A 24,753-nucleotide genomic window follows, 5' to 3' on the forward strand; every position below is an offset into this window, starting at 1 on the left:
CGATGTACAAATGGAAGATCGCTGTTAAATGCAAGAGAATGGACATACAAATGGTAGAAATGCATCGAAGGCTTGTGTGATGGGAAGGAAATGGTCCAAGGTATTCGAGGGTAGTTCTGGAATATGTAGGTGGCCCAGTAACGCACCCAGAATTTGACGGAGCGCTCAATAAAGTCAACTTTGAGGGAGGGGAAAGGCATCAGAAAACTGATATTGCAGTTAGTAGAATGAAAGCTCGATTGAAGGAATAGCAACTCTGGTCATGGAGAAAGCCTTTGACTATTTAAGGTCGAATAAGATGTCCAAAATCCACAGAAGATTAGGGCTAGACTCCAGAGAAGGGCGGATAACACCCAATCAGGTGCAATAGAAGTGGAAAGTCAAGGAAGAGAAATTATTTTTAAAAATGGGTAAATTAGGTGTCCGGCTTCTCACTGTTGTACAAACTGTACATCCAAAAATCAGTAAAGGAATAAAGGAAATAGAAGCGGAAGGAACAAATACCAACGCTAAACCCGCAGACGACATTACCCTGTTGAAAGTAATGGAGATCACACTTGCTATGGAAGATAGCTTAAGGATAAACAAAGTGAAGACGAAGGTGATGAATAGTAGTAGAAACGAGAGTAACGGCTTACTGAACATCAAAATTGGGAACGACTCAGCGATGGAACAAATGAGACAGTTGTCATATCTAGAAAATAAAATTATATAGAAAAGCCGAAGCAGGAGAGATAACAAAATGCATTTTCTAATTTGTGTTAATTTCGAACCGGTTTTCAGCTTATTGATTCATGGTAGGAAACAACTTACTAGCGTTAAAAGATGTCACTAGTGTGTAGGAAATCAAACATTAGAAACAAAGATCGTATCAACGCATGCAGAATCCTTGGGCGAGACATTAGGTGAGAAATGTCAAATCGAGCGCTGGAAGTTTTGGAGAAAACCAGAGTAAGGTATATGATTATTCTATTGTGGTACAAGTTTCAGTAAGACGAAAACCGGCTCCAAATAAACAAATACTTGTAGAATGAAAACGAAGTTCAGATATGAAATTGTTCTACCAAGAAGGGATGGAACAATACGATACCAAGAATAGATTGGCGCAGGCGATAAAAGTATTCTTCAGTAAAAGGGGTCTATTGGTAGAAAATATCGATACGAAAACGAGGAAGATGTTCCTGAAAACATATGTCTGGAAGACAGCACCGTACGGAAATGAAACACAGACAACCGAAAATGCGGAAAAGAACCTGGAAACATGTGAAATATGGTGCTGTCCAAGAAAGTTAAATAAATGCAAGAAATGTTGCAGTACTAAGAAGAATGGATTAGGAAATAAATCGATGAAAGGCTCGTACCAAAAAAAGGGAGAGGTTAGAGGAACACTTCACTGGAATTAGCAGATGAATAGAATATGCAAAATTGATTGTGGAGGGTCATTGGGTGTAGTAATTACTTAGCGATGAAATGATTGATGCACCATAGGAAAATATGGAATTGAACATCAAAACATTCGAAACAATAGACTTAAAAACATAGAAAGAGCAACCACTTCTAACCACAATTGTGGGACGCAGAAAGCTCACCGAAGGGCAGGGAAGTGCTGCTACACGCGCTGACAATCGGTGTGTGCTGTCATGCATTGAGAGGTGTGGAATATGATCACAGCAACAGTATGCCGTATTCTGCAGCCTTTGGAGTGATATTGTCGTTGAATACTATTAGCAGAAGTCTGCTGGAATGTGGCACCTTAGCGAAGCACCAGACACGAATGTACTGCTCACTACGTCGGACAGAATTGAAATTTGTAGTGAACGCGCCAGCATATACTAATCAGTGGAAAATATTGTTTTGTTGTCTGATTTAAGAAAATATACTTTTCACCGTCGCTAATGAAGAGGTAATGAACTTTATTGAGGAGAAAAAGAAGTGTATGGCATCACTTGATTCAAAGAAGGACTAGTTTATAGAACACGAAGGCTTCAATAGAGTATAAATGGGTGTGGGTTGCAGAAGCGATGCAGATATGAAGAGTTTTGCACAGGAGAACGCGGAGAGCTGCATCAAACAAGTCTTCGGATCTTTGACTACAACAGTATTTACGTATGTTCGTCGCTAGCCCCAGCGTTGAAGTCTCTTATTACTATTTGTACATAGCTACAACCTTTCGGTTAGCTTGCATTCGAAATGAGAAATAATTTTGTTTGTGTTGGCGTGTTTCTTAGTTCTCCTGTCCTTACAAAGATTAAGCTTGCAAGAAAAAAATAAGAGAGTATTAGCCACCTACATAATTCTACCGAATCACCAAAAAAAATGCGCTCGGTTGTGATGACGTTGAACAATTACGGTTGTTTAGGAGTAGTCAGTAATTAACGAGTCTGAAAACAAGCTCACAGAAAAATTTCAGATACATGCACAAGAATAAAAAAGAAACTTTGGACAGCTTTATTTCGTTCTCAAGTTCGGGGAGTAGCTAAGAATATAATGTCTACATTTCATTGATACACATGTCACACAACGTGGTTTCGTGTGCTATAGTCTTCTTCAGGAGAGCTTCTGATTTTGGGGACGGTTAGGTTCAACAAATTAGTATGTAATCTGAATAACACTGCAGGGGTAGCGGGTGTTATATGTGATGCTGGTGTGTGCTAATGACAGGTAATGTGACCTTGTTGTTGACACTCTTTCATTTACATGAGAGCTTTCATCCTAGGCTGTGGTAAGAATTGAAAATTTTGTAGCTTTTACGACAATTAAGTACAGACAAAAAGCCTTTTTTGCTCCGTGTGAGGGTACACACAATGGTTTTCGACTATTCGTTTAACAGAGACATGGGTGCGAGTCCCATGCGAGCTGGCAGTCGCAAAGATAACGTCAAAGAAGCCGTTTGACGAAACAAACAGAGTAAACTGCTGCAAAAACCTTTCTTTACTTTGCGTGTTTAAGTGTCCATAGATATAGTAAAAATATAAAGTAAACACTATTGAACTAAACAGGGATGCTCCAAAATTCGCCTCACAGACTTTTAAGACTTGTAGAGGAGACAGTAGTTAATATTCCAAATCAGAATCCATGTCTGGAAACGTACCGTTTCCCTGCTATAATCATTTGAAAACATGTTGGTAACACGAGACCACCTTTAGAAGTGATTTATTAGACGTGACTGAGTACATCACTTGTTTTACAATTCCCCTCATTATTACTCAATGAAATTTAATCAGTTTTCACAAATATTGTTGTTTACAGTGAAACTTAAACCGCCTTTGTCCTTTTCAAAGGAAAGTTAGCATTCAGATCCAACACAAGTAAAGTTCGGTGTGGTGACCATCATTTTCGGTGCACACATTGTACCTATGAATGATGATACGTTACACACGCTCTATTACACCTGGCGTCTCTACAATCTGTCCTGCTGCGACCATAACTCGTGCCACCCGATCTTATTCTGTCTCTCTCATAAGCCAAACTCTTCATTCGACTCCAAAGGAAAATGTCCAATGGAGTCCAATCCGGTGATAGTGGAGGCCATGCCATGCAGTTGGATCACCTCGCCCTATCTGTTTGTGTCCGAATAGTTGGTCCAGTTGTTCCCGAACATGATGTGAAGGACTGTGTATGTGTATTCTGCAAACATGTACCCAGTATGTTGCCCTTACTTCCACAGACACGTGAATGAGGTTCAAACCTGGTGAGAGAGGTAGGATAGACGTCAAATGATATCAGCCGCTCTCCATGACTGGCCTATTGCACACCTATCTCGCAAACATGTTTTCAAACATCTGTACATCGGTACGTTTCCGGAGATGGATTTTGACTCAAAATATTATCTACTCAGTCCCCTCTACAAATCCTAGAAGTTTGTAAGGGGAATTTTAGAGCACCCTATTTATGGAACCTATACAGTACAAACGAAACACTGTTGAGCTAGATGCGGAAATCATTATTGAAGTCATTCCTTGTTGAACAGATTGTCATCTGACACAGGAATACGAGGACTATTTTTTTTTCAAAGTCTGATCGGTGGTGCAATTAAAACCATCAGATGATGTTTACGCAGATGTGTTGACAGCGCCCCTAGTATGCCCGTGAATCGCATCACAGCGATTTCATTTCCGAACGCACAATGAGCACGTAAAGATGCATAGAAAATTGTCTCCCCCGCGAAATTTGAAGTGCATGCTGAGAGGTTTCTCATAACTTCATGCAGTCCACATAACATAAATATCATGCATTTCCTTCTTCATGGCAGTTCTCGTTCGCACACTGCACTTGCAACGAAGACGCTCTTGCAGCGTTTTCGACGGGAAATGTTTGATCACCCACCACTGTACACCCTGACTTGACACCCTCTGATGTTCACCTCTTCGAACCGCTGGCTATGCGAACACCATTTTGGCACAGACAACGAGTTGCAGACCAGCGCAGAAAATTGACGGTAATCACAGGTAGCTGCCTTTTATGATGAGACTATTGGAAAGTTGGTACCACACCACGACAAATGTCTAATTGGAGCGGTGAGTATGCAGAGAAGCAGCTGGATAGGGTAGCTTAATGTTGCAAATAAAACGTTTTTGATTTTCACTGTGGTTTCCATTTCGCGATCGGTAGGAGGCTGAGAAAAATAATATAGCCCTCGTATACTCTAAGGATAAACAACTGCAGAAACAGGCACGATGGATAATCTCTTCAAATAGCTCTGAGCACTATGGGACTTAACTTCAGAGGCCATCAGTCCCCTAGAACTTAGAACTACTTAAACTTAACTAACCTAACAACATCACACACATCCATGCCCGAGGCAGGATTCGAACCTTCGACCGTAACGGTCGCGCGGTTCCAGACTGAAGCGCCTAGAACCTCTCGGCGACACCGGCTGGCAATAACCTCTCCCAGCCGCTCTCTTCCTTCAGCTCTGACAACATCTGTTACTGTAAAAAATGCCGAGATGCACCTTGGTTCGCAGTCACGTTAAACTGTAGGACCCTCCGTAACGGATTGGGTAAGTCAGTTCAGAGATCTGAGAAAGGCAAGGGCATATCATCTGCAATAGTACCATGGTTAGTAAACCACTGTGGTGATCAAACCAATCTTCGGGTTGGTAGCAGCTGTACTTACTTGAGTTAAAGTATCTAAGTCTGCAAGTGCATTGGTAAACGATCTTGTATACAACAACGTCCCCGTTCTCCCTGCAAATTTTGGAGAAAAGATAATAATATTATACACTTGAACATTCTGCGAAAGTAAGCTGTAAATTGAATACCTGTAATCTTCAGAGAGTGATAAGAATGAGGAGTAGAGCAGGAATGCGAATGTATTTCGCTCTGTATTTTATCTTTAAGCACTGTAATGCACGAACAGGTAACATCGGAAATACTACGACTGTTCTGCGGTTCATGCAGCCTCTGATACGACGTTCTCCGCAGCGGTAACTTACATTCTTAACCGCAAGGCTGTCCTAATGTTCTTTCTCGCGTTCTACCTATCACTTCCTGCTGATGGATGTACTGAAAATAAAATCCGGAAACAGAAAACCAAGACTGGTGCAAATTTCCCTGGTTCTTGTAACACTGGATACAATGAGAAATGCAGTATGGAGAAAACTTTCCCATTACTTAAGCGAACGTTTGTAGTGATGCATTCTAATAAAAAGCGTTTCAGGCAAACCTGATTACTTTCAGGCCTATCCACGTCACTTCCGACAAAGATGGGATAGGCTATGTCACATATTCGTGCTGAAAGAACTTAAAAGTACCTATCGAAGTAGCACTGAGCTCACCCTTCCGAAGTACCTGCACAGATGCAAACACAAGAAATGCCGAAAAATACTTTTATTTTGTTTTCTGCCAGAGATGGTCAAGGAGCTGTTCAAAAAAGTATAGTATCTGTTTGATCCACTACAAAAATATTGGCCTTACTTCTCGAGACCAACCGACTTCTAGCGTGTGGTTTTATCAGAAATTGTTGTCGTTAAAAAATCGAAGTCTGGTAGGATGTTACATCGCTTTCATCTAGCAATTACGAAGTACGCGTATAATACATGGCATAAGAAAGCGACAGAAAGCTGGGAACCTGCACGTTGGTCTAGTAGTGAAAGGTTGCACACCTGTAAGAAGCAGCAGCGTAAATCTTGTTCGTTAGGAGCGGTGGTTTTTGCCCTCTGGGCAGTGGTACGAGCAACGAAACGTACGGCAGCTGGTCGTTGACCCGGAGCTGTTCCCACTGATGTGGGAAGCCTCCCCCCACGGATAACGCGTTCTCAACGCTGCATTAAGCACGCGTCGCTGGGCTGTGAATAGTTAACAAATGTATCCGACTGTCTAAAGGAAACCTGCCACAGTGGCGATTTAATGATTGTGTAGCCTTTTTCGTGCAGATGTGAGCAAACGTGTTAGAGACAGCTTCTGTATTGGGAAACAACTGCTGTCGTGACGACGGAAGGGCTAGTTCTTCGAAGAGCGTGGCTAGGATGACTTGAAAAGAGCTACTGGCCGTTGGCTTGACGGACTACATCTGCACTGCGCGAGCTGTCTTACGGTGTGTGGCACAGGGTACTTCTGGTACTCCTTACTCTTTCGTCTTTCTCCGTACCATTCGCGAATGGTGCTTGGGAAGAATGACTGTCCGTGATGTTCCGTAAGAGCTCTTAATTTATCTGACTTTCTGTTCGCTTCTTCGAAGGTACGCTCTCGCAATTTCAACAGTAACCCCCTCCGTGTAGCACAGCGCCTCTCTTGTAAGGTCTGCCACTGGTGTTTGTTGAGCGCTGTCGCTCCTACTAGACGATCTCGTAACGAAACGTCCCGCTTTTCGTTGAATCTTCTGTTCTTCTGTTAATCCTTTTCCTTTGAGTGTTCCAGACTGACGAACAGTGCGCAAGGATCGGCCGAACAAATGTTTTGTAAGCCATCTCTTTCGCTGATGAATTACTTTCTTCCAGTGAATCTCAGCCTGGCATCTGAATCAACTTTATATGGTCCTACCACATTAGGTCGCTGCAGACGGCTACTCCTAGGGATTTTACAGTTGTTACTGTTAGCAATGAGTTTCCAGAAATAGCGAAATCGAACAGTAATTGATCTCTTCGATTAATTACGCTTATTACGTTACAGTTATTTGCGATCAGTATGAACTGCAAGTCCTTGCACAAATCATCGATGCTCCGCACGTATTCCTTCATTTCGCTACAGTCTTCTAGCGTGACTATCTTATTGTAAGACAGTAGCCTGATGGAGCTTCCGACTTAACCACTAAATTATTAATGTGAATTGTAAATAGTAGCAGTTGTATAATACTTCTTTTGGGTACTCCGGAAATGACCTTCACGTCTGTCGATTTCGTCCAGTTAGGAATAACATTTGAGTTCTGCCTCTCAGAAAGTCCTGAATCGAGTCACAAATCTAGTGCGACACTCGGATGCCTTCCGGGAGTCAAGAAACACAGCATCAATCTGGGCTCCTTTGTCTCTGGCACTCTGAATTCCATGGACGAGCAGAACGAGCCGCCTTTTGCAAAATCTCTGTTTACTGAATCAGTGTTGGTTCTTAGCAGGACGGGCAAGACACTCAAATCAAATGTGGCTAGATTGTGGATGCCTGATAGGAAACTCCATCTCCGAAGTCGTGCAGGCACTGGGTCAAAGGTGTATCGCAAGTACCTCAAGTCCGGGAACACTGCAATCGCCATCGCCTTAGTCGACTAATGTGAGCAACAGCTGTTTATGACGAGGATCGACATAGGCTGTTGCTGGTTGCAACAATGGATAGATGACTGCTGTCCGACATACCACTAGACAATTGAACGCTGGACAGCATCAGTCATGAGCAGCAATAGCATCCAGCATGACACAGAGAAGCCAAAGCCTCATACCTCAAACCGCCGCGAGTCAAAGGGATTAACTGTCAGCACGGATGCAGCCAGTCCGATCCTGTACCCCTGTGTATTCGACTACATCATCTTGCAGGCGACCTGCACACCCAGGAAACTTCCGCGTGTTCGCCTACATCATCCTGCAGGCATCCTGCACTTCCAGGAAGACAATGCTCGACCCCATTGGCTTCCTGCCGCTTTGGCTTCCTGTTTATCTCTTAATTACTGGGCAAGACTACATGAACACGAATATGCGTAAGTGGCCCCCAGATCGCCTGGCCCCATTCCTGCTGAGCAAATGTGGGACGTCAAGGAATGAGACGTTTAAGAGTGTTTCGTGTAGTGCGCGCCACGACGCATCCCAACCGCTGTAAGCCCAAAGCGGTACTACACTCTCGTGTCACTAATTGATTATGAGGGCGAATCTATATTGACATGATCTTGTTTTAACACTTCATCCGATCGACATAATTATCTCAGCTAATCTCGTGCCGTTGTGAACGTGAAGTATTATGTCCTATTTCGTTTGTTTTTTCTTTTATTTATTATTAGAAATAAAGTTAGGATACTTCGCCATATTTTTTGTGCTTCCCTCCATTTCTTCCCTGAAAAGAAACTAGCATTTCAAGTTCATGATCAGCGCATTCTATTGTTTCCTCGTCAGTGTTCCGTTTTTTAAGCCTGGCATGGTATTTTCCCCTATGTTCCTAATAGCTTCCAAATTTTAATTCTCTTGCTACTACATTAACATAAAATGTTTCGATATGATATTGCAGCGCCTGTATTATTCTGATTACGATGCAAAGTTCCTTTGGACATGCGTGCGTGTCGGGCACAAATTTTCATTGTCGTCATTCCATTTTACAGCTGATGGTTGACCTTATACGCAATTGCGAATACATTTCATGTGTAAAATGTTTCTGTCTGTCACAGGTATCGGAAGTCAAATTAATCCACTACAGTGCTCTGTATCAACAGGAAGTAAAATTTATGAGTAAAATTTACGAGATGGGCAACATAATCAGTGATCCGTTCAAGGCTGATTTCCTTTGAAAGTCAATTTGTTGCGCTACAATACTGTACAATCGCAGTGTACCTGCAACTACATATTTGCTTTTGGAAATGTAATGTTTAGTCTTTGTGTCAGATGAATTTTGCTTACAAGATAGTATTGTTTACTAAATATTTTCTGGCAGTTTTCTTCGAAATTATGTATTTTATTGCTTGAACTTCTATGGAACATTTTTGTCTTAAACAACTAAAGGCAACAATTCTAGTTGTGTGATAACGACCGAGCGAGATGAGGCAGTAATTAAGATATTACGCTGTTATTCGAGGGTATCAAGAATCAAACTAGCATCACGCCATCCAGATGTACTTCTTACATGATTGCTGAAGGCCTTTAAAGCGAATTAGCCCAGACCAAGGAGTGAAATCAAACGTAAAAGGTTTCCTTCGATGGACTGGAGTGATTCCCGACAGGTAGCAATAGATTGTTATGTAATAGATTAGTAACAAGTAGGGCGAAGTATGACGCCATCTGCGTAGTGTAATGTGGGCCTTAAAACTTGGTATTCTTTACTTACGTTGTACTCAGAGATGTGCTTCAATGGTATAGCTTTAGCAGTCTATATTTGAGGTTCTTGGAAGATCGTAGCTCTTCTTTCCTAACGTATGCGTTGCTGGGACCCCTGATCTGTTGTCCTGCTGAACGGCAGCTAGCCTCTTCCGTACTCACTTTTAGGTTTGCCTTGATGTGATCTTCACGCCTGAGCTCACTAGCTGCCTAATGGGTAATGTGTTTTCTTATTTGACCCTTGTAATAGCATCGTTCCTAAGGGTACGAAACAAATCCAATCATCATTTGCCTAGCACAACCAAGAACACTTAGAATGGGATGGTTGGGCTGGAGTCTGAGTTCAACAGATTTCTTATTTTACTAACAGTGGCCTCTTACGCTGGAGCAAACTTTTTGTATGAGCGCCACTTCTCGACGGACGAATCCAACCCTTTGCGTCAGTAACTGCGCAGTCCAGATAAGTGTGAAGAGTCACCGTGCGCTGCACTCTCGTAAAGTACATGATGGTGACGATTCAGCTGTCTAGCTTAGATGATTTTGCGAGATTCCTCGATATCGTGGTAACTGCAGCTGCAACAATACCTTAGTTACGTTGATGGAATCCACAGAGTAGTGCTATTTGAGATGTGTAGGACTCTATGTCTATTGCGAGTTTCACATCAGACCAGCGGCTGTGTAGAAGCTGCTGTTTTTTCGTGATTCCTCGCTCGCTTTTGTTTCCTGTCATTACGTAATAGTTATCTTTCTTTATTTCGTTACGTTAGTTCTAAAACGTTGTGGAATGAGAAAAAATAATAATGTGCGAGAAATCATCCCATTGAACTGCATAAGATTAATATTAGAGCGGGCTAACAGAACACATTTTTCGCAACAAGACGTGGGTCCTTGCATAATATAGCAATTAAGATAAATATGATATGGATGAAAGACAAAGAAACCACATTCTGACACACTACCTATTTATCTCGAAGAGCCTCACGTATCTTTCTTTTTCTCCTCAATCCAGAAGTTGTTGGGCTCGCTCATACTTCCTACGTTGTTGAGGCTTGTCTCTTGATCGAAGTACTGCAAGACTTCACTCTCATAAAACATTAACAGAGAGAATGAAAAATAACTTATGAAAATACTTGGTGGGGTATTCTGTGACCTCTTTATCTCACAGAATATAACTACTCTGCACGTAGAATGGCATAACTTCACTGAGGAGGATCGTCTGTTGTTCCATTCACATACTGTATATTACATTTATACCGCCTGGTGTTCTCCATGACCCCTACGGCCACTAATGAAGTGTCGGTCTTGATACAGCAACTCGATTTGTGTCGGTCTTGATACAGCCACTCGATTTGTGTCGACCATTCTACGTCATCAATATAAGTGCCTAAGTAGTTGTGTTACCTATGTCCTGCTACATTGAACTCCCACCTTCAATGTGGACTACAGTGATGTCATCCTGAACTCAAATGGTGTCATTGGAATGACGTCACTGTAGGATAAAACAATTTTACCCTTACATGAAAACAGTAAGACCGAGATTCGGTACGTAGATGAGTATTGCATCCTGCCGCTCTTCAAGGTATGCGTCCCCGTCCGACGTGCACTCTAATTTCCATGACAGACACTGGAGAGTGCTTAGTCTTCCGATGAGAAGCAATAAGCCGAATTCAGAAGATGAACATTCGCGCCATCATCAGGTTCTGAACCGCTGCCCCCGAGAAGACAGTCACCATGCTATAGCGCGCTAATGATGGCGGCATGATAGCTCCCACACGCAAAAGAAATGCTTTTCTTTACACATAAGTCATTTTTGCTCTTAAAAAGTTTTGAGCGGGAACAGATTAGCCCACCTCCTCACTCTCAAAAACAGACACTGACACAGTGTTATCAGCACCCTCTCTCTCCTTGTTGCTGTTTTAATTGGCCGGCGGCTGAGGGCGCCAGGCACGTTTAGCAGTGTTAAGCTGCTGGTAGTCAGGTTGCGCAGGTAGCCGCTGCCGCTGCCGGCAGAGGCCTTTCCTGTTTCGCCGAAGGTCGCGTCTTGATTTACCGTTGCCACATCCTGCGCGGAGGCCGCAACGTGAGATGCCGGCCGGCCCACTGCTTGTCTAGTTTTCGCTAACTTTGGCTCGTGTAACACCACCCTATCTATTAGCTCTGACTGAGGTTTTGTCCTACAAAATGACCCGTATGTGGGGCGAAAGTGAATCTATATTTCTGCTTCCTTACCCAATCCTACAACAGCTACCAGTTACAAAATATTGCTCCGCGTAACTCAGTTGCCACTCGAACTAATGGCGCGATTGGAGAAAGCGGAGTAGGGAGGGAATCTTGTGAAGGGGCAATGGTGTAGACTATACACTGAGGACATCGGTACAGCTCATTAGTATTTATGTCATTTTTTTTGCACAGTTACTCTCTAATTAACAGTGTAGTACCACGAACAGTGTTCAGTTACAAGTGAAGGACCTCCCTCGAAATGCGTTCTTTTAGACAACAAAAAACACTTTTTTTTGTAAATAGTACTGCACAACAAAAAGCAGTTCGTATGTGTGTTTAGTCACAGATAACCAGTATCGGAGAAGCGACCACTTTGAAATCATCTACATAAGCTAAAATGTATTAGAAACAAAGTAGTTGCGGCGAACCACTGTTCATATAATAGTTGCTCACGGATGTAAACAATTACATCACAACAGTTTCTCGTTGTTCCATATCATGTCGTTCTTGGGGGAGGGGGGGGGGGGGGCGAGGAAAGCTAGCTCGAGTAGGTCTCGCACTCTAAGGGTTCTGTATAAATTTAAGTTTGTATATAGATAGCTCATTTATAGGTTTTGATGACTTAGTTTGCGAGTATCAAAATTGTGACGTAAATGGCCGTATCTTTTGATTGCGTTGACTTAGAAGTTTAACTTTTTTACGCCGCCTAGGGATAGTAGCAGCATTTGACATAAATTTCAACTCGATACTTTCACCAGTTCGTGGGAAAAGAGTATCTTAACAGACGGACAACAAAGTGATCCTGTAAGGGTTCCGTTTTTACCGTTTGAGATACGAAACCATAAAAATTAGTTTTTGTGACTTGTTCTGTCATGAATCCAACTGCACCATTAGCAAATGCAATTTTTTTAGAGTGAAAGATAAATGTGTCTAATTGTACCTTTTGGCTTTCGCATAAGTGACGATGTTTAGTAATAATTTTCCAGGTATGTAATTGCACCCTCATGTCCTTATATAGACATACGATTCACACGTGTTATAAATGGTGCTAAGCAGGCTGGACACTTTCTCTGAATCAAGTTATGAGAATTGAAAAAATTATGTCCTTACATGTCCCTGGTCAGCGATTTGGACACCTCTACTGAAGTGCGGGGTCCGCAGCTCGTGGTCTTTCGGTAGCGTTCTCGCTTCCTGCGCACGGGGTCCCGTGTTCGATGTCGGACGGGGTCAGGGATTTTTCCCTGTTTCGAGATCACTGGGTGTTGTTGTATCGTCCTCATCATCACCATTCATCCCCATTACGGTCGGAGGATGGCAACGGCAAACCATCTCCGCTTAGACGTTGCCTGGTCGGCGATCGGCGGTGTGGGTCTCCCACATCTTCCCCTACGCTCCTCGGAGTATGGGACCTCATCATCATCACTGAAGTGGGGGCTAAGGGCAAAGCGAAGCTGGGAGCTAGCGTATGTTATCATGCCTCTTTTTTAAGCAACGTTTCGTTGAAAAGTCCGAATTCTGGGGAAAGAATGATTGTTGCAGTAAAAATTTTACTGGGTAGTTGAAAAGTCATGTCCCATTGGACAAAGAGGATGAACCAGAACTCTACGAACAAACTCTCAGACGTGACAGTACGGGCCAAACCAAGAAAAAAAGTTTAGTAAACATAGGTTCTAAAATGCCCACCTTACGATCTATGAATTCTTCTTCATCGTCGATACTGTGAAACAAATCTCTTCCGCTGCAAGCACTTTGCTTTCCATATTTTTAAAGGTGGCAGTATGCACCGAAACAGCAAAAAAGGTCCAGTAAACATCTCTAAAACGCATACCTTAAGAGCTGTGAGCAATAGCTACCCTGAAACACATCTCATCTACTGAACAAATTCTCATGGCTCTTGAAGTGTGCATTTTAGAGACCTTGTTTACTGAGACTTTTTCTCCTTTTGGCCCATACTATCACCTCTGAAAGTTTGTCGGTGGAGCTCTGGTTCAACCTGTTTGTCCCATGGCGACATGACTTTTGAAGCACCCTTTATTAGCAAACTGTTACCTCGTAATAAAATTCGTCCAAAACATCTGTTCTGTGGGACACGACTTTTGAATCGCCCAAAACAATTTTTCAGTACCAGTATATTGTAATTAGAATGAAAAGCGAATGTCGAACAGTTGCAGTGTTTGATCGTGCGCCTTGTTTTCATTCTTTCGCCGTAGCCGAATAAACTACGAAGAGCGCTCCCTGGAGAAACGTGTGCTGCGAAACGAAAGTGCGACGGGAAGTAAAGATGGCACAAGTCATTTACTGGCTGTAAGAAGCAGCATCAGAGAAAGTTCCTGCTGCTTGAGAGACGCTTGCGTTTTGCTGGTCAAGTCCGAGCGTGCAGTGCGCTGCGCAACGAACTGCGATTTCGAAGTGTTCTTTGCTCGCGTGTAACTCAACAGGGCGACAGGGAAATGCGAACCTAATGCTACGGCGAACTCGGAAGTAACTTTCCTCAGTTACCCGAGAGAAATATCTGTGCGGTTCATTAAAGACGAACAGAGCTGTCGCAGCAGAAATCGCTAAATTGCAGCGAGATGATGGCATACATTTCGGAGATAGTCACACTGAATGACAGTAACTCCTGCGTTGAAAAATAATGTTCGAATTTCCGGTTACATTGATACTATTCGGAAACAGTAACAGTATATTCCTGGTCTGAGTTTCGACATTCCTCCTATTCTGTGTAGGACTCCCATCTGATTTCGGAGATTTGGCCGCAATCGTTTTCAAGTATTGTATCGTCGAATCAGAGTGGCGCCTTATCGCCCCTAATCACGCAGATAGAATTAGACTGAACACAGAACTGCTTCTTTACACACACGCATACACACAGGGAGAAAGAGGGCGGTGGGAAAGGGGGAGGAAAAATGGCAATTATGTGTTCTTAATGTTAGTGTTAAGAGTACTGAGAGGAATTACACTCGTAAAGTACGGATGGCCAGCAGAAGGGCAGTGCCTCTCTGGCTATTGCCTTTCTGTGCCTTCTTACTAATGTAGCCGGCATCTCTAATGTTCTCGACATCAATGAAAAGAATGATGAGCTCTGATCAGATATACGCCGGAGGCGTGATTCTGTGGCGACATAAAATTTATCAACTTTTTGTACACCTCTGTCGAGACTAAAAGAATGTACTTTTCTTTCCAGGTTCTTGCTGCGGTGAAGGTGTTCCATTTGCGGAAGATTAATTTTGAAGGATCAACGCTACACAATATTTTTCGTAAGTGCAGCTTTCTTGTCTCTCTCTCTCACTCTCTCTCTTTCTCAGGTTCGACAAAGGACTAAGCACAATTTCCATTCTTTATCTTTTTTTGTATTTTATCGTTCTCGTACTTCTGTGTTACACAAATATACATGGAAATGTGTTTCCTTTTTTTTTACCTTAGTAATAAAAGTTGTTTCTTTTTTTGTATACATTCTTAAATGCCCTCTACTGGCTTTCTTCATCTGATTTCTGCAAAACGTAAAAAGAATTCCTTCTACATCAGGCTTAATTCATCACACCTTCCTTTCGTAACCGTACTGTGACTTTTTTTCCATCTAACATATCACACCAGTTTCCGCTTTTTTTCTGATACCAGCCTCAGAAGAACAATGGATATTTATTTTTAGAACGTATAAATAAAGTGACTTTCTTTTAGTTTAGTGTCTGTGTGTGTGTCAGCCTTTACCGGATTTAAATTTGGCACGAAATATTCGTTTTAATTTCTCTACCTCACTCTCTTAGAGTTTCTTCAGTTGTGCTTTGTCTGCTGTTTCATGATTTGGTGAAACTATTGGCGACCAGCGACTATTGACCTAAATAAGCGTGAATAACAGCTTACAAACCGCACTTGGGCTTGTTCGTCGTGAGGTATCCATCCGTTTATTGTAAGGCTAGCATGAATTAATATCTGTCATCACAACGAAATTTCTCTTTCTCAATGTACAGGTAGTTTTGGTGTGTTAAGAAGCCTCTAACTGGTTATGGACTTTCAATTCTGTATATCTGACGTAAGTACACTTCGTTTTAACTATGTCCTGACGTAACACAGACTGGTTACGTAAATATGTAACGCAACAAAACGCAGGATTCTTACAGGCGACGCGAAAATCTCATTGCACTGTTTGGTAACTATCGAAAGACTATAGTCTAGGAATTGTGAATCAAGGACCTCCATTATTGTCTGGCTCTCCACTATTCTCTCTTCTTAAGTACATCTTCTGATTTTGCTCTACTCCACATAGGAGTCGCTCGCTGTATCTGTCCATCTCTTGTTGGATCTTCCTCGTGGTCTCTCTCCAGTAACCTTTCAGAAAATGCTTTCTGCACTCTCTCCTCTCTAGTTCTCATGTCCATACCACTTCAGCTTTATTGTTTCTATCTTGTCCTGAAGTTTCGAGCTTCTCTTTTCTTTTTGTGATCGCTTTTCTAGCTCCATTCTTTCTTGACTTGTCTTCCATACCTCATACTCCTTAAAAATCTCACCTCTGCTGCTTGAATTCTACTTCATTCCCTTTTTCTTATAGTCAGCGTGCCAACTTCATATATTTGAATGGGTTCATAATACGTTGAATGTAGAAACCTTTTACATTCCGTTTTAAATGAACTCTACATGTGCAGGATTCGAACGAGCGTGTGTTGATCGAACGTCCGTGTGTTGACTGCAAACGAAATTCTATGCAAGATATACTGTTACGCTGAAGCAAAGGAAATTAACGTGTGGTGCTCGCTTGCAAGATAATGACTGAAGCGTCCGAAAGGCAAAGTCGTTAGCTTTTTTGGCTGCATGCCAGATTAGTAGGCTCTAAATATTCAGTGAGTAAACTGAGGCTACATCGTGAACAAAGAACTGACTGCCTGGGTATTAATCTATTGTAGCATAAGTAACGAGATTCTATAGCAATTTTTTCCGGATTAGATACTAATGTACATTCCTACGTGTGGCGTTAGTTACGTTAAATGTATCGCAATACGGAGGGCGCTGAAGTTTTAGTCAAACATGAAGAGACTCAGACCAGAGCTCTACAAATTCTCCTTCCAGCCTGCATGCCCCTTATCTCAGCCGCAACCATTAAAGCAGCTCAACCTGCCGCAACGGAGACGCAAGAGTGCACGTGTACTGAAGTTCAGTGTTAAGCAGGCCAAGCTGGATTCCCGCAAGTCTGGCAAGCTTCACGGGAACCATTCAGCTTGTCAATCCAACGCGACAAGCCAGGTATATATTTACGCAAATAGTTTGATCGCAGCTGAATTATCATAATGGTGGTAGCAGAAAATTAACAAATCATACTTAAAGGAGATTGGGGAGAAATTAAGGATTGTGGAATATCGCCACGAAACTGAGCCCATGTCCAGGAGGGGAAAAGTTATCCTGTATTCGTGAGGCAGATTCAGATAAATAGGTGGGTGTCTCGCAGTGCAAATTGTGTATAAAGTTATTAAAAATTCTTTTGGAAACTTCGAGTATGTTACGACATGTTTGTAAATTTGACCGGCAGTTTCCTCACTACAATTTTTTTATTTATTTTTATTTATTTATTTATTTTATTTTTTATTTATTTATTTATTTATTTTTGAATCGGACAAAGACTTAGTGGATGACAAGTTTGTGGGAATGTGTGCCAAGGACGTTAAACCATTTAACAGTATATAGGTTTTCTAAATTTAGGGCAAACATTGATTAAAATAGGGAAAAAATGACTCAGTGGATATTAAAAACCAAATTCTTCTGATATGCAACGTACTGCGAAGAATGCTTAGTATGATAACGAAGCTTTTTGTTTCAGACATGTACTTTTTAGATTAACATAATATGTAAAACGAACTTTGTGTTCGCTAAAACACACTTCGGGAATTTCAAATGAACTCTTTTGGCTACTTAGAATGAATTCAGCGAGCCCGCAATACACACCCCGGAAGAACTACGTAGTTAAAATTGACAAACTGGGATCACATACGGCTGGAACACGCTAAGGTTATATAAACTAGAAACCCTGTTAAAGTTGGCTTTGCAGCATAATAAAATTCTTCTGGTTCTTAGGTTCAAAAGATCTCCACCGTCAGAGATGATCTGCTTACTATAGAAAACATGTTTCTGAGGTGACCTGATGAGGGTTCGAATTGAGAATAGCCAGTACTACTCGAAAGAAAATGAAGTTGCAGAGAAATCCGTTCATATCGAAATAAATAAATAAGCCCGAAATACACTGAAGTCCGCAGCTCGTGGTCGTGTGGTAGCGTTCTCGCTTCCCGCGCCCGGGTTCGATTCCCGGCGAGGTCAGGGATTTTCTCTGCCTCGTGATGACTGGGTGTTGTGTGCTGTCCTTAGGTTAGTTAGGTTTAAGTAGTTCTAAGTTCTAGGGGACTGATGACCATAGCTGTTAAGTCCCATAGTGCTCAGAGCCATTTTTGAATACACTGAAAGGAAAAAAAAAAGAGCGATAAAATCCATCATTTTGTGACCTACAAATACCCAAAATGAGCATACGAATAAAAAAAACAAGATCCGAACCGTGCTCGTAACACTACAATAAAAGCGTGCAGAATAAACTGCTACATAGCGTAGCACAGCGTGAAGACGAACGGGCAGGCCAAATTCCCGTAGCCTGCTTGGGTTGGGCATATTGTGTGTTCGTTGTGTATTGAACCGGGGACCTAGAAACGACGGAGAGGCTTCGTCCTGTCGTTGCCCTCAGTGGTTCAGAACCTCACAGCAGTCCATCCACCCCACCGCCACCCCACACCAAACCCAGGGTTATTGTGCGGTTCGGCCCCCAGTGGACCCCCTCGGGAACGTCTGATACCAGACGAGTGTAACCCCAAATCTTTGCGTGGTAAAGTATTTATGGTGTAAGCTTATGTGGAGACAGTGTTTGCACAGCAATCGCCAACATAGTGTAACTGAGGCGGACTAAGGGGAAACAGCCCGCATTCGCCAAGGCAGATGGAAAACTGCCTCAAATCCGTCCACAGGCTGGCCGGCACACCGGGATTCGAACACTAATCCGCCAGGCGGATTCGTGCCATGGACCGGCACTGCACGCCTTCCCGCTCGGGAAGCAGCGCGTTAGATCGCGCGGCTAGCCGGGCTGGCTGGGCTGGGCATAACTTGGCTTGAACTGGAATAAAGCAGCCTTCGCATTCTGTTGCTAATGTGCGGCAGCTTTCCTTCTTGGCTAACCGGTAAGCATGAGCAAGTTAAAAGCTGCATGTGTACACCCCTCGACTCAGACGCAGGTTAGAAGTTGCGCAATGCGGGCACTATTTCGTGCTATTGCTTAAGTGGATCAGTACAGAAATATCTGGTTTATCGTGCGCTACAAAGCGCATGATTTAGTTTGCCAGAGTGTCGGAGAACGATTTAACAGGCAGTGAAGAAGAAAACAATGTCGTTTTGATCTTCGTTTCATGCTTTGTTGTTAGCTCAAAAATAACCTAAATAATCACTACATTAATGAGAAACGACTGTCTTCTTGTGGAGTATTCCTCGCATATTCATTGTTAAGGCTGTCTGTATTTTGTTTGCGTATTATATCGAACAGTGTTCCGAAATAAAAAGTCACGTTATTTTACTTACGCCCACATTCAGCAACCAGGCAGTAATCATGTACAGGTCAGAACACATCAGTTGTTGTAATGATAAAAGACAAACGAGACATGCGCCAGCTTTTTAGATATAAATATAATACAGAGGTTGGCCTAATATCTCAGTGTTGCATATGGCATGCTGTATTTGTGGCATCCTGCCCACTCTTCGGCCCGCCGTTGTGGCCGAGTGGTTCTAGGCGCTACAGTCTGGAACTGCGCGACCGCTTCGTTCGCACGTTCGAATCCTGCCTCGGGGAATGGATGTGTGTGATGTCCTTAGGTTAGTTAGATTTAAGTAGTTCTAAGTTGTAGGGGACTGATGACCTCAGAAGTTAAGTCCCATAGTGCTCAGAGCCATTTGAACCATCTCGTCGCGTGTAGGGTGCCAAAGGAATGGTGCGTTCTCGGAATGCTGTACAACAATTCAAGCAAATAACATTAGTACTTTTATTTCAATAAAGCGAGTTGACAATACGGACGGTGTCGCAAGCGATGGGCGACATGCAACATAAATCCTTTGCTATTATACTATGTTTACGCAAGTTTGACACACAGTTTGTGGATCACTAATAACTGCTATGGTAGAGTTTTCTGCTAGGCTTGCATGTATACTGACCGAATCCTGAGCGAATACTAAGCGGCCGCGACTGGCAGCTACGGCGCTTATACTCTCTTCTTGTAGAGGCCGCTCCTGTCATGGTGCGGTCCTAATCAGCGCACCATTGGCCGACGTCGTTTCGCCGCCTTCTCTTCTTTTGCTTTCTTCATCTGCGTTCTGGCGCTTGCGGTTACGCCAGAGCAGTATTAATAATAGAGATGTGGCTGACTTTGATTGACAGCCACATGCCATACATAATGTAAAATAGCTAATATCCAATTGACATACGTAATCCGATCAACAACAAAAACTTAGGTGTCGGCATATTCCTAATCAACTTAGAATTTTTTCTATATCTTTCAGAATATAATAAAAACACACGAAAGTTGCCACAACTGTGGCGAAACATGACCCGGTCTTAAAATAAAGCTATTCTTGCAAGAAGGCAGACGTTCTTAATTCAATATTATTTTCTACAAGCTCAACAACAGAGTTCAAATTCCACTATAATACGTATTTTCATATTAAATAATTTTGCATTGTCGTTTTTCGTCTTGTGATGAGTTTATACAGGGAAATATTAAATCATGTTTGCAAGCAAACACACAATTGTGACTGCTAGCGGTCTCTGAAAAACCTGTTGACAAATTTTAACAAACCGTCACGGCTTGAGAAACCTGTTCATAAGTTTTAAGAAAAACCATCATCGTGGATAACAGCCAGTGTGGCTTTAAGTAGTCGTGGCCTTCGTTTAGTTTCAGGTCTGTCTTCTTTCCTAACCAGTGTAGCTCGAAAATTAAAAAAAAAAAAAAAACAAAACAAAAAAAACGGAACCCTGTTTAATTTAGTACATGGTGGGTAAGTCGCCGTATAAGTCGGAAATGAAGTCGATTACGAAAATTTAGCGAGTTGAGACGACATTGCGGTGTAACACGTGCTCAAGAGTGGCGTGGGGCCTGTACGTATATGTAGCTGCCAAAGTGTCGCTTCTGAATTCCTCATGATGGCCAGGAGAAGCTACCTCGAATCCAACCAGTAACTATAACCTCCCGAAGTTTCTGAAAATTTCAGGCGAGCAAGAAGCCGGTTACTACCTTGGTAAGAATGTGTACAAACTATGGCTCAGCTTTTTCCACTTACATCGGAAAAGCATCGAGGATAAATTTTTCTTGCGGTTTCCTGTAAGTACAGCAAAACTGATTATTGCGAAATCTTGTGAGATGGAAGATTGCCATCTCGTGCTTCTGTTTTCTTGTGTCATGTGGATATTCAAATATTTAGAGCCGTTTCTGAATTTCAACGAGATAGCAATGTATGTTTATGAAATTTGGTGTATGCTCCCAAATTTCTGGCGAGTCTTTTTAGCGTTCTGTACCTCAATCGATAGAAACAACCCTTATAGCATCACTTCATTGTCCGTCTGTCTGTCCGACTGTCTCTTTCTGTCAGGAATGGGTAGACGTATCAAGTTGAAATTTATGTCACATATTGAGGTCTATGGTCCCTTGGCAGCGTAAAATATTGAAGCTTCTAAGTGAATGCAATGAAAACCTATAGGCTACTCTGGTTGGCATAGAATCATGAAATTTGGCAAGAAGCACGGTTTCACAGTACAAGTATAGTATAAAATCTGAAAACTGTTAATTTGTAGTCACGTCACACGAAAAAATATTTGTCTTGCACTTTTTATCCAATTTTGAAACGCGTCATATGAGCGACGAACTCATTCCGTGGCTGGTGTTTGATTTTTACCATTGAGACCGAGTCAGCCTGAACGGAGAATTACTGATTATTGTAACAATGGTCGACTTCGTCCTGCACGACTTTGAGACACATTTATATTAATTTTATTAAATTTCAGCCTCCAGTTCCATAAGCAAAGAAACTTTACCTAGGTTTCGGCTATAATAATGTAGCCTTCTTCGGAAATGTCACAATATAAAATTAAATTAAAACATGCCAGATATTGGCCTTGTCAAGCCTAAAATGCGTCACTGACACAGTCTTATGACTGTGTACTGTAGTACTAACATGTTAGGCTTGGCAAGACCAATATCTGACATGTTTTAATTTGATTTTATATAGTGACATTTCTGAAGAAGGCTGCATTATTATAGCCGAAGCCTAGGTAAAGTTTCTTTGCTTATGCAACTGGAAAATGGTTCAAATAGCTCTGAGCACTATGGGACTTAACTTCTGAGGTCATCAGTCCCATAGAACTTAGAACTACTTAAACCTAAGTAACCTAAGGACATCACACACATCCATGCCCGAGGCAGGACTCGAACCTGCGACCGTAGCGCCTAGAACCGCTCGGCCACTCTGGCCGGCTATGCAGCTGGAGGCTGAAATGTAATATAATTACAATTTTACTGTTGCTGACTCTGCTGCACCATGCTAAAAACATTCACATTTATATTACTGAAATTAAAGATTCTCGAAAATCTTGGCGTTCTTGTGACCGATATCTTGCTAGTATCAATGTCGATGAGATGCAAAAATGGTCGAGAAGCCGGCCGGAGTGGCCGAGCGGTTCTAGGCGCTACAGTCTGGATCCACGCGGCATGGATGTGTGTGGTGTCCTTAGGTTAGTTAGGTTTAAGTAGTTCTAAGTTCTAGGGGACTGATGACCTCAGATGTTAAGTCCCATAGTGCTCAGAGCCATTTGAACCATTTGGTCGAGATTCTCGATTTCCGGAATGAGATGAATTGTCCATCTACGTAACTAGGTTTGAACGGAAACTCAGTGGGCGAGTCCTACTCGCACCTAGCCAATTCCTATATACTCTACTGTGCCTGTAGTTCGTATGATGTCAAGCGTTATTACGTATAAGTGTTATGCCTACTTGAGTTCTGTAAATTAATGTTAAAGCATTGCTCGTACTCTTTATATTGCGTTTATTCTTCACGTGTGTACCAAACTGTTGGCAGTGTGATTTAATGAGCACAAACCAGATAATAATAATAAAAAAAACGCTCAGTGTGAGGAGTAGTACAATGTGGCATCCTGTCATAGGCTCCAGTTCCGCAAAGCGTCAGAGAACGTCTGTAGCTGCGCACGCATTGCTTTTGAAATCGTCACGAGAGCGGAGAAGGAGGCCCAGTGTTTGAGGATGGGGGACGTTGTGGCCCAAGTGCGGGAGGTGGCGCCCTGTCCGAGGCTCCAGTTCCGCCAGGCGCCGGAAGTCCTTGCGGCAAGGCCGCGCAGCGTAGCACAGAGCGGCCGCCCCGTCCCGTTACGGCTTATGCAACGACACGGCGAGCAGCTGCCGCGGCCACAGCACACCGCACCGCACCGCAACCCGTTCCGCTGGAATCGCTTTCTCCGCGGACGCGGCGACACTGCAGCCTGCTCTTAGGCCGTACTGATGGCGGGTATGGCGGGAAACAAAAATTGTCCATTATAGCGAGGTTTTCAAAGCCAGTTTAATCTGACTGTTAAAAGCGCTCAAAACAACCTGTTTCTGAAATAACTGATGTTCGGTATTTCATTCCCATTGTTTCCTGTAATAAGGGCAGACATCGAACAACGATTGAAAAAATTTGACTTCCTCAGTTTCAAGACGCAGTGGTAACACCGGTTCCCGTTAGGTCACAGAAATTAAGTGCTGTCGGGCTGGGCTGGCACTAGGATGGGTGACCGTCCGCTCTGGCGAGCGCTGTTGGTGAGTGGGCTGCACCCAGTCCTTGTGAGGCTAACTGAGGAGCTACTTGGTTGAGAAGTAGCGGCTCCGGTCTCGTAAACTGACATACGGCCGGGAGAGCGGTGTGGTGACCACATGCAATCCCCCTCCCCATATCCGCAACCAGTGACGCTTGTGAGCTGAGGATGACACGGCGGCCCGTCGATAACATTGGGTCTTCATGGCCTGTTCGAGCAGAACATTTCCAAGATTCATAGAATTAAAATATTAAACGTAAATAAAAGAAAATAATTGTCTTCTTCGCTTTTCTCGAACTATAACTGTCGGAATACTTCAAAAAATGACCAGTATGCTGTTGATTCTAATTTCTTGAAACTCTGCTCGTACTACTGTTTCAGCATTACGAGTAGTCAGTGCTAAAGATTGAAAAACTGACATTGTAGATCCTTATTTTTTGTGATAATTTGCCCGTTTCAGCTACTTTCTATTTTTATTGTAAGCTATGAACGAATTGTTAAGTTTTAAGTTTTCTCCTTATACACACATAAAAAAAAGATTTGCATCACCTTGGTTCCGACGGTTCCGAAACCTGTACGGAAAGTTGGAACAGGGATCAACATAAACATCATTTTCGCCCTTTTATTGCTCATGAAAACCACACATTGCATTTTGTACCACCACACAGAGAGACTTCCAAAGATGGTGGTCCAGATTACTGTACACACCGGTACCTCTAATACCCAGTAGCACGTCCTCTTGCATTGATGGATGCCTGTATTCATCGTGGCATACTATCCACAAGGTCATCAAGGCACTGTTGGTACAGATTGTCCCATTCCTCAACGGCGATTCGGCGTAGATCCCTCAGGGTGTTTGGTGGATCACGTCGTCCATAAACAGCCCTTTTAGATCTATCCCAGGCATGTTCGATAGGGTTCATGTCTGGAGAACATGATGGCCACTCTAGTCGAGCGATGTCGTTATCCTGAAAGAAGTCATTCACAAGATATGCACAATGGGGGCGCGAATTGCTGTCCATCAAAACGAATAATCCGTAGGTACCGGTCATCCACTACAGTAGCAGGCCTTGGGTGACATGAGCGAGGCATGTCATCGACAGTTCTTGTCTCTCTATACCTTCTCCACGTCAGAACAACATCGCTTTGGTTGACTCTGAGACGCCTGGACACTTCCCTTGTTGAGAGCCCTTCCTGGCACAAAGTAACAATGCGGATGCGA

The 24,753-nt window shown here is 42.8% G+C and overlaps 1 protein-coding gene across 2 annotated transcripts in view; it reads left to right on the forward strand.

Annotated features, from left to right (window-relative positions):
• LOC126337069 (mucin-17-like) overlaps window positions 1-24,753 on the forward strand; it is a 471,154-nt gene that overhangs the window by 220,478 nt on the left and 225,923 nt on the right. For both annotated transcript variants that reach the window (XM_050001404.1, XM_050001401.1), the window contains exon 2: window positions 14,850-14,922. The gene's annotated coding sequence lies outside the window, so the exon portion shown is untranslated. The remainder of the gene's footprint in view (window positions 1-14,849; window positions 14,923-24,753) is intronic.

The sequence above is a fragment of the Schistocerca gregaria genome, chromosome 2 (assembly GCF_023897955.1).
Source record: "Schistocerca gregaria isolate iqSchGreg1 chromosome 2, iqSchGreg1.2, whole genome shotgun sequence".
In the NCBI taxonomy this organism is placed as follows: domain Eukaryota; kingdom Metazoa; phylum Arthropoda; class Insecta; order Orthoptera; family Acrididae; genus Schistocerca; species Schistocerca gregaria.